The sequence below is a fragment of the Procambarus clarkii genome, chromosome 14, assembly GCF_040958095.1.
Source record: "Procambarus clarkii isolate CNS0578487 chromosome 14, FALCON_Pclarkii_2.0, whole genome shotgun sequence".
Taxonomy (NCBI): Eukaryota; Metazoa; Arthropoda; class Malacostraca; order Decapoda; family Cambaridae; genus Procambarus; species Procambarus clarkii.
This window is the reverse complement of record NC_091163.1, coordinates 43049214-43062351: the sequence shown is the minus strand read 5'-3', so window position 1 is coordinate 43062351 and position 13138 is coordinate 43049214. Positions and strand designations below refer to the sequence as shown.

Sequence of the window (13138 nt, the reverse complement as noted above, 5' to 3'; positions counted from 1 at the left end):
TGGATGGTCACCAATATCTAGAGGGTCACAGTATCTAGAGGGTCACAGTATCTAGAGGGTCACAGTATCTAGAGGGTCACAGTATCTAGAGGGTCACAGTATCTAGAGGGTCACCATTATCTAGAGGGTCACCATTATCTAGAGGGTCACCAGTATCTAGAGGGTCACAGTATCTAGAGGGTCACAGTATCTAGAGGGTCACCATTATCTAGAGGGTCACCAGTATCTAGAGGGTCACCATTATCTAGAGGGTCACCATTATCTAGAGGGTCACCAGTATCTAGAGGGTCACAGTATCTAGAGGGTCACCATTATCTAGAGGGTCACCATTATCTAGAGGGTCACCAGTATCTAGAGGGTCACAGTATCTAGAGGGTCACAGTATCTAGAGGGTCACAGTATCTAGAGGGTCACAGTATCTAGAGGGGTCGTCAGTATCTGGACAGTTACCAGAAACTGAACAGCTGCCAGTAACTGAACAGTTGCCAGTATTTGAAAGATTGCCACAATTTGGACAGTCACCAGTCAATTGTCACCAGACAATTACCATATCTGAACAGGTCCCAGTATCCGGACAGTTGCCATATCTGGACAGGTGCTAGCATCTGAAAGGTTACCATTATCTGGACAGTCACCAGTAACCAGACAGTTGCCAGTAACTGGATGGTTGCCAGTAACTGGATGGTTGACACTATCAGGACGGTTTCCAATACCTGAATGGCCACCAATATCCAGATGGTTTCCAGGACCTGAATGGTCACCAATATCCAGATGGTTTCCAGTACCTGAATGGCCACCAATATCCAGATGGTTTCCAGTACCTGAATGGCCACCAATATCCAAATGGTTTCCAGTACCTGAATGGCCACCAATATCCAGACAGTTACCACTACCCAGCCGCCAGCATCCGGATGGTCGCCAGTATTTGGATGGTCACCAATATCTGGAAGGTCATCAGTATTTGGACATTTGTCTGTATCTTTCTCAGTTAACCAGAAGAGGCAGAACCCTCACTTTCCAGGTCGATGATTAGATCAATATAGTCCAAACACTAACAATTCGATAAGTCAATGTCCAAGCCCCAGCAATTCCATAGGCCTATGTCCATACGCCAACACTTGCATAGGCCTATGTAAGACAATGGTGGAGCATACAGCACTCAAGTACTTTTGGTGGATGATGAGAGTGCGAGGAACAAGGACCTAGATTCACGAAGCTCCATGTATTTCTTCGTCAGTAGGTTTGCTACGAAGGTTCCCAAGTGCCGGCTAAGAACGCGCCAAAGGCCGATTCAGAGAAGTAAACTTATGAAGATTTCTAAGCAGTTCACTTAGGTCTCGCTAGATGTCACTACGCTTTTAGTTTGGCCAATCAGAGAGGTAACATTTTTCATCTTACAGCTGTAGTCAATCACGACGCTGCCATATCAGAGCTTATCCGTGACCACTTGCAACATATTTACGTCAAATTTTCTTATAAAATTAGTATATTTTGAAGTAAAACAATGTTTTTTTCAACTTGTACAGCCAGCACCGACATTGTGGTATACAAATATGTTACATTTTTTGTTTACCTACGTAATTCTAAGAGATAGTGTATAGCTCCCCTTCTCACTCCCAAGACTTGAGAAGCGATGGTATCTATTTACGTATATATTTACCTAAATTTACCCAAGGGCCACAATCTATCTAGTGGCCTCGATGAGGATAAAAAGCCCGGGGCTTGTTAAGTCTCGCTAATTGTCCTAATGATATTTTCTAGCTGGATTTTGGCAGGTACGGCTTCAGCGGGTAGGCGGTTCCATGGGTTTTAACCATCTGGGTAAAAAAAAACATCTGTTTTCAGTCTTACTTGAGAGGGCATACTCTCCAACACTATATCTGTGATTGCCCTGTTACAGTATCAGTGACTTCATACCAGATGATATGAGGCACTTTGAGCTCTGTAATTACTTCATACACTCAGGAATATTGAAAGATATTCTTGTGCTGTACCCAGATTTTGTCAGTGGGAGCTAATAGGTCAGCCTTAAGTATTTTGTTCTCTCCTGAGTCCATGTATGACTGGCCGTCCTGTGAGGTGAGGATGTTGGATGAGCTTGTAGCTGGTTTTTTATCTAGACTATTTATTTATTATTATTAATTATTATTTATTAATATATATATACATGAAGGTACATTGGGATTTTGAGGATACATAGCATAGTGATTACATTCTTGTAAAGCCACTAGTACGTGCAGCGTTTCAGGCAGGTCCTTAATCTAACAGAAAATTTTAAGTAGTAAATACTAGCAAAATTTATAAAAATGATAACAGGTAATGTACATGGTAAGAAAACAAAGAAAAAATATGAGAGAAATTGGAAAGCATATTAAAGCACATAGGTAGCTCAGATTGATTGCATTAACAGCTTGAATGATAGTTTAACAAAAATTACAAGGCACAATACACCATATTGCTAGCACTGAAAAGAAGACAGTAATGATCACAAGTAAAATTGTTTGGATTAAGTACATAAAGATTGGGAGATTGGGTAACACTAGATACAGACCAAATTTAAAGCACAGTGTAGGAAACTATGAAGATGAAATTAGGTACTTTTTGGTTTTGTTTTTGAATGAGGTAAAAGTCTGACAGCTTTTCAATTCATTAGGGAGTGAGTTCCATAGACTAGGTCCCTTTATTTGCATAGTGTGTTTACACAGATTAAGTTTGACTCTGGGGATATCAAGGAGATATTTATTTCTGGTGTGGTGATAATGGGTCCTATTACATCTGTCCAGGGAGAGTTTCTGAGACTGGACTATATGGTCCTTCATACAGAATAGGGAAGCAGCACATTGCTGTGTATGCCTAAGCATGTTAAAAAAATACATTGTTTGAGAAGAGTCTTGTAGAAACTAGTAAGAGTACTGTAGTTATAATATAATGTTTCCATGATTCAGTGCTTACCTCTTGTGAAAATCGTGAAGTTATTGTTTAGTCAGAGCTGATTTGTTTTTTGTATTGAGGCAGGTATTTTCTCCCCTGATTCCATGTATGACTAACCATCCTGTGAGATGGGAGTATTAGATGAACTTATAGCTAGTTTTTTATCTACACTGTGTAATCTTCCATATGGAATAGGGTAGCAGCACATTGCTATGTATACCTAAGCTTCTTAATACAAAAATATCAGTAATAAAGATTCTAAATTATAGTTTGTGTTATTACCAATATTACCCTTATTAAATCATGTTAACCATGGATCATTAAGATCTCATGTTGATATGTAATACAGTAGTCATATTTCTTTTGAATCATTCATTAAATTGTGCATTATGTCTCAATATTTCACTTCTTTGGATATACTGTACTGTATAGTACAAAAAGATAGAATAAAAATAACCAGTAATATTTCTTTCATTATATTTTTTATTTAACTGCATCAATATTTTTACAGCTGACAGGATTTGTTTCTCACAGGTGCATTATTTGTTAAAAAATTAGGTTTATTGCTACACACAATGGTGCTACATAGCCTTCCCAGCTTGGTGCCTTCTTTTGATAATTACTTACTGATTGTTACACAGCCAAATTGTGTAACAGGAAGAGGTCTTGGACACAAATTTGTTCCATGCTAAATGTAGAGGAATCAGCTGCATTCCTCAAATAAAATAGGCTGCCTCAACTTATATGGTAAATAAAATAAGCATTCCTTAAATAAGTAGCTGCCTCACCTCACTGCCTTACTGCTACATAGCCTTCCCGACATGGTGCCTTCTTTTAATAATTACTGGTTCCACACACCCAAATTGTGTAACAGGAAGAGGAACCCTACTTCCCACTCTCTTTTTTTAATAGTCCATATAGTCATAATTATAGGTTTAATTATTCAATGAGAAAAGTTTTTGAAGTTTTTACCCTAACCTAACATCTTTGTGCAGGATATTTTTCTTTTGTGTCTCACCCAGATTTAATTTCAAAATAAAACCAAACAAAATAAATTAAATGTGTGTATGTATAGCTAAGGTACACCCTTACTGATTACTAGGTGAACAGGGGCATTTGGTGATAGTAAATGCTCCCATCAGGCAGGGCTCATAACCTTCTCTCATATTTCATGTTCACCAGTGTTTATTTACTTAATAACTACTGGTATAATATCTTGCTATTATAAAACTAATTCTACTATCATAAAAGACATATTTACTTCAAGTTTCAAGCAGAGAATGCATATATAACTAACACGAAGGACTCCTCTTCACGAGATTCACCAACTAATAATCTTTTGTTTATCTTAAAATCGATCCCAGTGTTATGTAGTAGAGAAAAATTGAGTTATATCCAGTTACGAGTGGTCGACAGTACACTTAGATGACGGACCAAAGTTACGAAGGTTTTTCTTCTTATTATTGCTACCTGAATACCGACGTAGCCGCCACAAGCGGTCCGTCTAATTACCACAAGCTACACAAGCTTCACAAAGCTTCAGAAAACTTCCTGGCAATACGTTAGTAATGAATAAATATGATATGTTGGGTTAGGCAGACCTAAACTAAACTAAACTAACCTAACCTAACCTAACCAACGTTTGGATCGTCGACTTTATTTGGCGTCACCAGCTCTTTATTGTCGTCTAATTTCTTAATAAAAATATACTTTTTCAGATTAAAATTATGTTTTCTCGTGTTGTACATTCAGCACCAACATTATAATGAGTAAATATATCATATTATTCATTACTAACATAAGCTTTCTGAAGCTTTCTGAAGCTTTGTGTAGCTTGTGGTAATTAGACGGATCCGCCACGAAGGCGCTAAGAAGAAAAACATTGGTAGCTAAGAAGAAAACCATTGGTAGCTAAGAAGAAAACCATTGGTAAGTACCTTGGTGAATGTGGCCCAAGGTGGTCAGGTGGAGCCAGTGACTCCTTTCTTCAACAGTTTTGTCTCTTCCTCGTGGTATATCCTCAATGTCTTCAGTGGTGTGCCCTCACCACACACTTACACTGCCACAACTGTCTTGTGAGTATTGTGGGAGGGACAATTTGGCGGGTATTTTGGACACAGGAGACCGTCTTTAAGATAGGCGAGGAGCGTCAGTGTTATCTCACGGGTCGTGTACACGTCCAATAGTGGAACCTTTGTTGTGATGACGTCACTCGCTCGCTTCCCCGCCACCTTCCTTCTTCCATTTTCTTTGGTTACTGATCTTTGCCCACATTTATGTCTAATGTTGTGTTTTATTTAGTTATTATTTACCGGTATGTATTTATTTATATTTATTTATTTATATTGAAGAAGGTAGAGTGGGTTGTGAAAGCACAACATTGGTGATTGAGTGTTACATCACTCAACGACAGGGAATCTACATCAACGAGTGCTTGACTAGAAAAAGACAGCAACTCCTCTACCGCCTGCGTCAAATCCGTCATCAAAACCCAGATGTGATTCATCAGTGCTTCGTTAGAGATGGCTTGATTAAAGTGAGAAAGACTTCAGTAGGTAAAATGTTTACAATTGCTAATGAGGATAACCTCAACACTTTCTTCACCCAATGTGGTTTGTCTCACCTTATTATCACTCTCAATGAGTCAACATAATTAACCCCCTTGTCACCTAGTGCGGGCTACGTATCCTAAGTCTCTTTGTTTCACTTTTTAAATTAATTTTTAATTTAATTTTTACTAGTCATTTATTGGATTTAATTAACTGAGTGCTTTAATATTTCTTTAGGTCTTATTAATTATACGTTCATAACTAAACTACTTATTGTTAATAATCTTTAGCTTAAATTTGTCTATGTTTATTATTCAACTTTTTTCTTTGATTTCATTTATTACCTAGGTTGCCTAGCCTCGCCATACTCCCTTACTCCATTGTACCCCTGGCTTTGCCTGTGTCTCAAAATGCAAATTATTACTTACAGTGTACCTGAGAGTACTTGTAAGCCCCTTGTAAGCTACCTCATTTTTTTCTTTTTTTGTTCATTTTGTGTTTGTTTTGTATAGTCTTGTTTATATATTTTTACCCCTTTTATATCAAAATTCTATTTTGTAATTGCCATTCTTGCCTTGTTTTCCTTCAACCAGCCTTTTTATGCAGACAAGTATAGACCCAGAACTAAACCTCTTATCCACTATCTATGACAATCATCACTTTAATGATCAAAATTGCAGATATTTTACAGCACATGATGTAAACAATGTATTAACACATAATCACAATGTCTCTGTAATCAACTTGAACGTTAGATCCCTAGGTAAATACTTCGATGATGTTAGTGCCTTGATTGAAACTATTGACAACAAATTCTCTTTTATTATACTTACTGAAACGTGGTTGAAAGAGGATACTACTCAACTCTTTAACATGTCTAACTACTCGGCAATTCACAACTGTCGTCAAATTCAGAGAGGTGGTGGCACTGCTCTTTACTACCACCAAGAACTAACATGCTTAAAAGTAATTAGAACTAGAGACTGCTGTGAGGAGTATATCTTCGCCAGTTTCAGAGTCAAGGGTGCCGAGTCTGTCCTGTCTGTGGGTGCAGTCTATAGAATTCCTAACACTGATGTGTCCGAATTCAACTCAAACCTTAGAAATCTAATACTCGATAACAGACTGAACAAAAACCATCTAATTATCGCAGGGGACTTTAATATTGACCTCTGCGAGCCTGAACACCCTACTGCTGTTAGCTTCCTCAACTGTATGAATTCCTGCTTCCTCATACCCTTAATCACTAGACCTTCTAGAATCACTGATAGTACTGCCACGGCTCTAGATCACATCTGGACCAACATAACCTCTCCGCTTACTTCAGGTATAATCACCGATAGCACTACAGACCATTACCCCACATTTCTCTTCACTAACTTTAACAAACCCCCTCTAGAGACAAGGGAGTTAAGTTTTAGGCTGCACAATGAAACTGCTATAGACAATTATATAACTGCTGCTGATAATGTCAACTGGGAGTCCGAGTTAGGTAACATAGGGGATATCAACCTAGCATAAGAACATAAGAACAAAGGTAACTGCAGAAGGCCTATTGGCCCATACGAGGCAGCTCCTATCTATAACCCCCCAATCCCACTCATATACTTGTCCAACCCGCGCTTGAAACAATCGAGGGACCCCACCTCCACCACGTTACGCGGTAATTGGTTCCACAAATCAACAACCCTGTTACCGAACCAGTATTTACCCAAGTCTTTCCTAAATCTAAACTTATCCAATTTATACCCATTATTTCGTGTTCTGTCATAGTGAAGCAGAAGATTTTCTAGAATTAATTGACGATTGCTTTCTTACGCAACACATTAAGGAACCAACACGGGAAAATAATATTTTAGATTTAGTGTTAACTAACAGGGAAACGCAAATTAATGACATCGAAATAGGGAGTGAGCTAGGGAGCAGTGATCACAAAGAAATCAGATTTAGCATAGAATGGAATAGACCAGTAGGAGAAAATTCTGTTAAAGTGCCAGATTTTCGAAAAGCTGATTTTAATAGCCTAAGAAATTTTTTGGGTCAAATTGATTGGAAAGTCTTGGGTATGGGGTGTGGGCCGGTCTTGGAGCGAGACATGAACCCAGCGATAGGTGACTTAAATGGGGATTTCGATGTGGATTCAATATATAACTTATTTAAGAATATTCTAAACAAAGCACAGGAACGTAGTATACCATACAAATTGAATAGATCGAATACTAATGACCCAAAGTGGATAACAAAGAATTTGAAGAACCTTATAGGTAAAAAGAGAGCTTGGTACAAAAGGATTAAAAATGGGGAGGTCACTTTAGAACAGGAATTCGTACAACTGGTTAGAAATGTTAAAAAAGAGATAAGGAAAGCAAAAAGAAACTATGAAGTTCGCATAGCAGGGCAAGCAAAGACAAATCCTAAAGGGTTTTTTCAGTTATATCGTACTAAGACTAGGGAAAGGATAGGTCCATTAAAAACTGAGACAGGTCAAATAACAGATAGTGATGAAGAGATGAGTAGTATTTTTAATAAATATTTTGTATCTGTATTTACTAAAGAGGAACTTAACAATATGCCTTCAGCCGAACAAGTCTATGTGGGTGGGGACGAGGACAGGTTGACGAGTTTAGCAGTTACCAGGGAGGATGTTCTTAAACAAATAGTAAAACTCAAACCAAACAAATCCCCAGGGCCGGATGAAGTGTTTGCCAGGGTGCTTAAAGAATGCAAAGAGGAGCTTTGTGACCCACTGTCAACCATATTTAATAAATCAATAGAGTCAGGCAGAGTGCCAGAGTTTTGGAAAGTTGCTAATGTGATACCAGTTTTTAAGAAAGGAGATAGATCACTTGCGTCTAACTATCGACCAATTAGCCTAACGTCTATTGTGGGAAAGTTACTCGAATCTATAATAGCAAATAAAATTCGTCTTCATCTTGAAAAACATAAATTAATAATTGAGTCGCAACATGGTTTTATAAATGGCCGTTCATGTTTAACAAATTTGTTATCTTTTTATTCTAGCATTGTTGAGGCAGTTGATAGTGGTAAGGATTGCGATGTTGTATACCTTGACTTTAGCAAAGCTTTTGATACAGTGCCACATGAAAGACTGATTAAAAAGATAGAGTCTCATGGTATTGGGGGTGCTATATTAAGCTGGATTAGGGCATGGCTATACCAAAGGAAACAGAGAGTTAGTATAAATGGAATCAAGTCAGAGTGGGAAAATGTTGTAAGTGGAGTGCCTCAAGGCTCTGTCCTGGGACCTCTGTTGTTTATAATATATATAAATGATTTAGATTCAGGTTTGAGTAGCAACATTTGCAAATTTGCCGATGATACGAAAATCGGTAGGGAAATTAATTCGGAGGAGGACTCACTATCACTTCAAGTTGATCTAGATAGGGTTTTGAAATGGTCAAAGGATTGGCAGATGCAGTTTAATGCTGATAAATGTAAAGTTCTGAGGTTAGGTAATGATGATAGAGTTACAAGATACGAGCTAGATGGTGTTGTGATTGCGAAGTCGGATTGCGAAAGGGATCTGGGAGTTATGATTAGTAAGAATTTAAAACAAAAGGATCAATGCATAAATGTTCGTAATAAGGCAAATCGGACACTTGGATTTATTAATCGCAGCGTTAGTAACAAGACACCTGGTGTGGTTCTCAAGCTATATCTTGCTCTAGTTAGGCCCCATTTAGATTATGCAGTTCAGTTTTGGTCGCCATATTATAGAATGGATATAAATTCACTTGAACGTGTCCAGCGTAGGATGACTAAGTTAATTCCTCAAATTAGAAATCTTTCATATGAAGAAAGATTAACAAAGCTTAAGTTTGCTCGGACACTTGGATTTATTAATCGCAGCGTTAGTAACAAGACACCTGGTGTGGTTCTCAAGCTATATCTTGCTCTAGTTAGGCCCCATTTAGATTATGCAGTTCAGTTTTGGTCGCCATATTATAGAATGGATATAAATTCACTTGAACGTGTCCAGCGTAGGATGACTAAGTTAATTCCCCAAATTAGAAATCTTTCATATGAAGAAAGATTAACAAAGCTTAAGTTGCATTCACTGGAAAGGCGAAGAGTTAGGGGTGACATGATAGAGGTTTACAAGTGGATGAATGGACATAACCGGGGGGATATTAATAGGGTATTAAAAGTATCAACACAGGACAGAACACGAAACAATGGATATAAATTGGATAAGTTTAGATTTAGGAAAGACTTGGGTAAATACTGGTTCAGTAACAGGGTTGTTGATTTGTGGAACCAATTGCCGCGTAACATTGTGGAGGTGGGGTCCCTCGATTGTTTCAAGCACGGGTTGGACAAGTATATGAGTGGGATTGGGTGGTTATAGAATAGGAGCTGCCTCGTATGGGCCAATAGGCCTTCTGCAGTTACCTTTGTTCTTATGTTCTTATGTTCTTAAGTTGCATTCACTGGAAAGGCGAAGAGTTAGGGGTGACATGATAGAAGTTTACAAGTGGATGAATGGACATAACCGGGGGGATATTAATAGGGTATTAAAAGTATCAACACAGGACAGAACACGAAACAATGGGTATAAATTGGATAAGTTTAGATTTAGGAAAGACTTGGGTAAATACTGGTTCAGTAACAGGGTTGTTGATTTGTGGAACCAATTGCCGCGTAACATTGTGGAGGTGGGGTCCCTCGATTGTTTCAAGCACGGGTTGGACAAGTATATGAGTGGGATTGGGTGGTTATAGAATAGGAGCTGCCTCGTATGGGCCAATAGGCCTTCTGCAGTTACCTTTGTTCTTATGTTCTTATGTCTTGTGTTGATACTTTTAATACCCTATTAATATCTCCTTTGTTATGGCCATTCATCCACTTGTAAACCTCTATCATGTCACCCCTAACTCTTCGCCTTTCCAGTGAATGCAATTTAAGCTTTGTTAATCTTTCTTCATATGAAAGATTTCTAATTTGGGGAATTAACTTAGTCATCCTACGCTGAACACGTTCAAGTGAATTTATATCCATTCTATAGTAAGGCGACCAAAACTGAACTGCATAATCTAAATGGGGCCTAACTAGAGCAAGATATAGCTTGAGGACCACACCAGGTGTCTTGTTACTAACGCTGCGATTAATAAATCCCAGTGTCCTATTTGCTTTATTACGAACATTCATGCATTGATCCTTTTGTTTTAAATTCTTACTAACCATAACTCCCAGATCCCTTTCGCAATTCGAGATATATACAAGAGTTGTTACATTCTTGTACAGCCACTAGTACGCGTAGCGTTTCGGGCAAGTCCTTAATCCTATGGTCCCTGGAATACGATCCCCTGCCGCGAAGAATCGTTTTTTCATCCAAGTACACATTTTACTGTTGCATTAAACAGAGGCTACAGTTAAGGAATTGTGCCCAGTAAATCCTCCCCGGCCAGGATACGAACCCATGACATAGCGCACGCGGAACGCCAGGCGAGTGTCTTACCACTACACCACGGAGACTGATCGGAGACTTAGCAATCTCAACACCATCTAGCTCGTATCTTGTAACTCTATCATCATTACCTAGCCTCAAAACTTTACATTTATCAGCATTAAACTGCATTAATAAATTTTTTTGGTAATGTGTTTATTTGTGATGTGTGTCTATGTATATATTAACACGTTGTACTGAATGGGGTGAGAATAGCTTGAGCTACCTCATCCCTTTGTGTGTATTTTACCTCAATAAACTTATTTCAATTTCAATTCAATTTCAACTGCATCTGCCAATCCTTTGGTTTTGACCATTTCAAAACCCTATTTAGATCAACTTGAAGTGATAGTGAGTCTTCTTCCGTGATAATTTCCCTGCCGATTTTTGTATCATCGGCAAATTTGCAAATGTTGCTACTCAAACCTGAATCTAAATCATTGATATATATTATAAACAACAGAGGTCCCAAGACAGAGCCTTGAGGCACTCCACTTACAACATTTTCCCACTCTGACTTAACCCCATTTATACTAACTCTCTGTTTCCTTTGGAATAGCCATGCCCTAATCCAACTTAATATAGCACCCCCAATACCATGAGCCTCTATTTTTTTAATCAGTGTTTCATGTGGCACTGTATCAAAAGCTTTGCTAAAGTCAAGGTACACAACATCACAATCCTTACCACTATCAACTGCCTCAACTATGCTGGAATAAAAAGTTAGTTTAGTTTAGTTCATTTATTATGCACCCCATACCCATCTTGTGGGCGGTAGTGGAAAGGGTTACAGAGGCACATAATGGGCTCAGGGACTGAACCCCACAATTCATTTAGCTAAGCAAGTTACAATCTTGATGAGCTAGTTACAAACTTTAATATAAGTCATCACATCAACAATGGGTTCGAGATCGACCTCAAGTACAGGTTCTAAATTAAGCAACTGACATATGTGGAGAGCTAATGTCACAATTTATATGTTTGTCCTGCACACCGCCCCCCCCCCCCATCCAGTGGGCAGCGGTGGATAGGTTATAATCACTCAGTCACTACCTACAGTTAGCAAACTGGGGATATTTGGCTAAAATTTCTGGTAGCAGATCATTTTGAATGAAATATTGACACATCGCTGGAACATTGGTTATAGAATTGTCTCTAAATTCACGTATCTTTTCGCACTCCATCACATAGTGACGGAGGGTGTGCGAATAATTTTGTTGACACAGTTTACATTTGGTCAGGTCTACATCGGCAGATAATGAGAATTCCCAGAGATACTTGTAACCGAGTCTAAGCCGAGCAGTAGTAACATCTAGAAGTCTGCTGATTGTATTGGATGATCCATAGATGTGTGGCTCCTCTTGCATGATAGTATGATGATAGATGGAATTACTGGTGTCGATTTCACTTTGCCTCAGATCTACAAGATCTTGTTGAAGTTCTCGGTGCACTGCTGCTCTCAGATTGCTCATTGACAATCCAAGGTTACACTCAACGGCTCCTTTAAAGGCAGATTCTTTGGCTAACTTATCAGCTCTATCATGCATTCGGAGGCCAACATGAGATGGAGACCACATGAAATGGACTCTGTTACCATCTTTAATAATTTTGTTGTATTTGTGTCTAGCTTCGGACACGAGCATGTTACAGTTATGTCTTAAAGAGTTGAGAGCATTTAAGGATGATAAGGAGTCACTTACAATTAATGTATCAAGTTTTGAGACTTGTACACATTTCAGTGCAAGGATCAAGGCAAATAGTTCAGTCTGAAGGGTAGAGGTCCAGTTGTTTATACGGACTCCCCACTCAAAGTATAGGCCATCGCCCATTGTCAGGACAACTGCACTTCCAGCTGCACCCGTGGTGCGGTGTAGGGAACCATCAGTGTATATAATTTGAGAGAGAGAATGCTCTGTGGACAGAGCATCAATATGGCTTAAGGCGTTGAGCTTTGCCTCAAGACGAAGCTTGGGCTGATCTCTAATTTGCTTCTTGGGTGGAAAGGGAGGGATTAAAACTGGAAAGGGTGTAACCTCCCACGGTGCAGGAAAGTGCCGTTGTTGTTTCTCTTGGTACAAATCATGAACCCCATACATTCTGAGTTGAGTTCCAGTTTTTGTTATCCATTTGGAACAATGCTGATCTTCAATAAAGAAATTCTGGAGGGCTTCTGTGCAAGGATTAGGATGAG

At 38.8% G+C, this 13138-nt stretch overlaps 1 protein-coding gene across 1 annotated transcript in view; it reads right to left on the bottom strand.

Annotated features, from left to right (window-relative positions):
• Nucleotides 1–4974, bottom strand: part of LOC123752027 (tripartite motif-containing protein 59-like) — a 67000-nt gene extending 62026 nt beyond the window's left edge. The window contains exon 1 of the mRNA XM_069324566.1: nucleotides 4869–4974. The gene's annotated coding sequence lies outside the window, so the exon portion shown is untranslated. The remainder of the gene's footprint in view (nucleotides 1–4868) is intronic.
• Between the last annotated feature and the right edge of the window lie 8164 nt (nucleotides 4975–13138).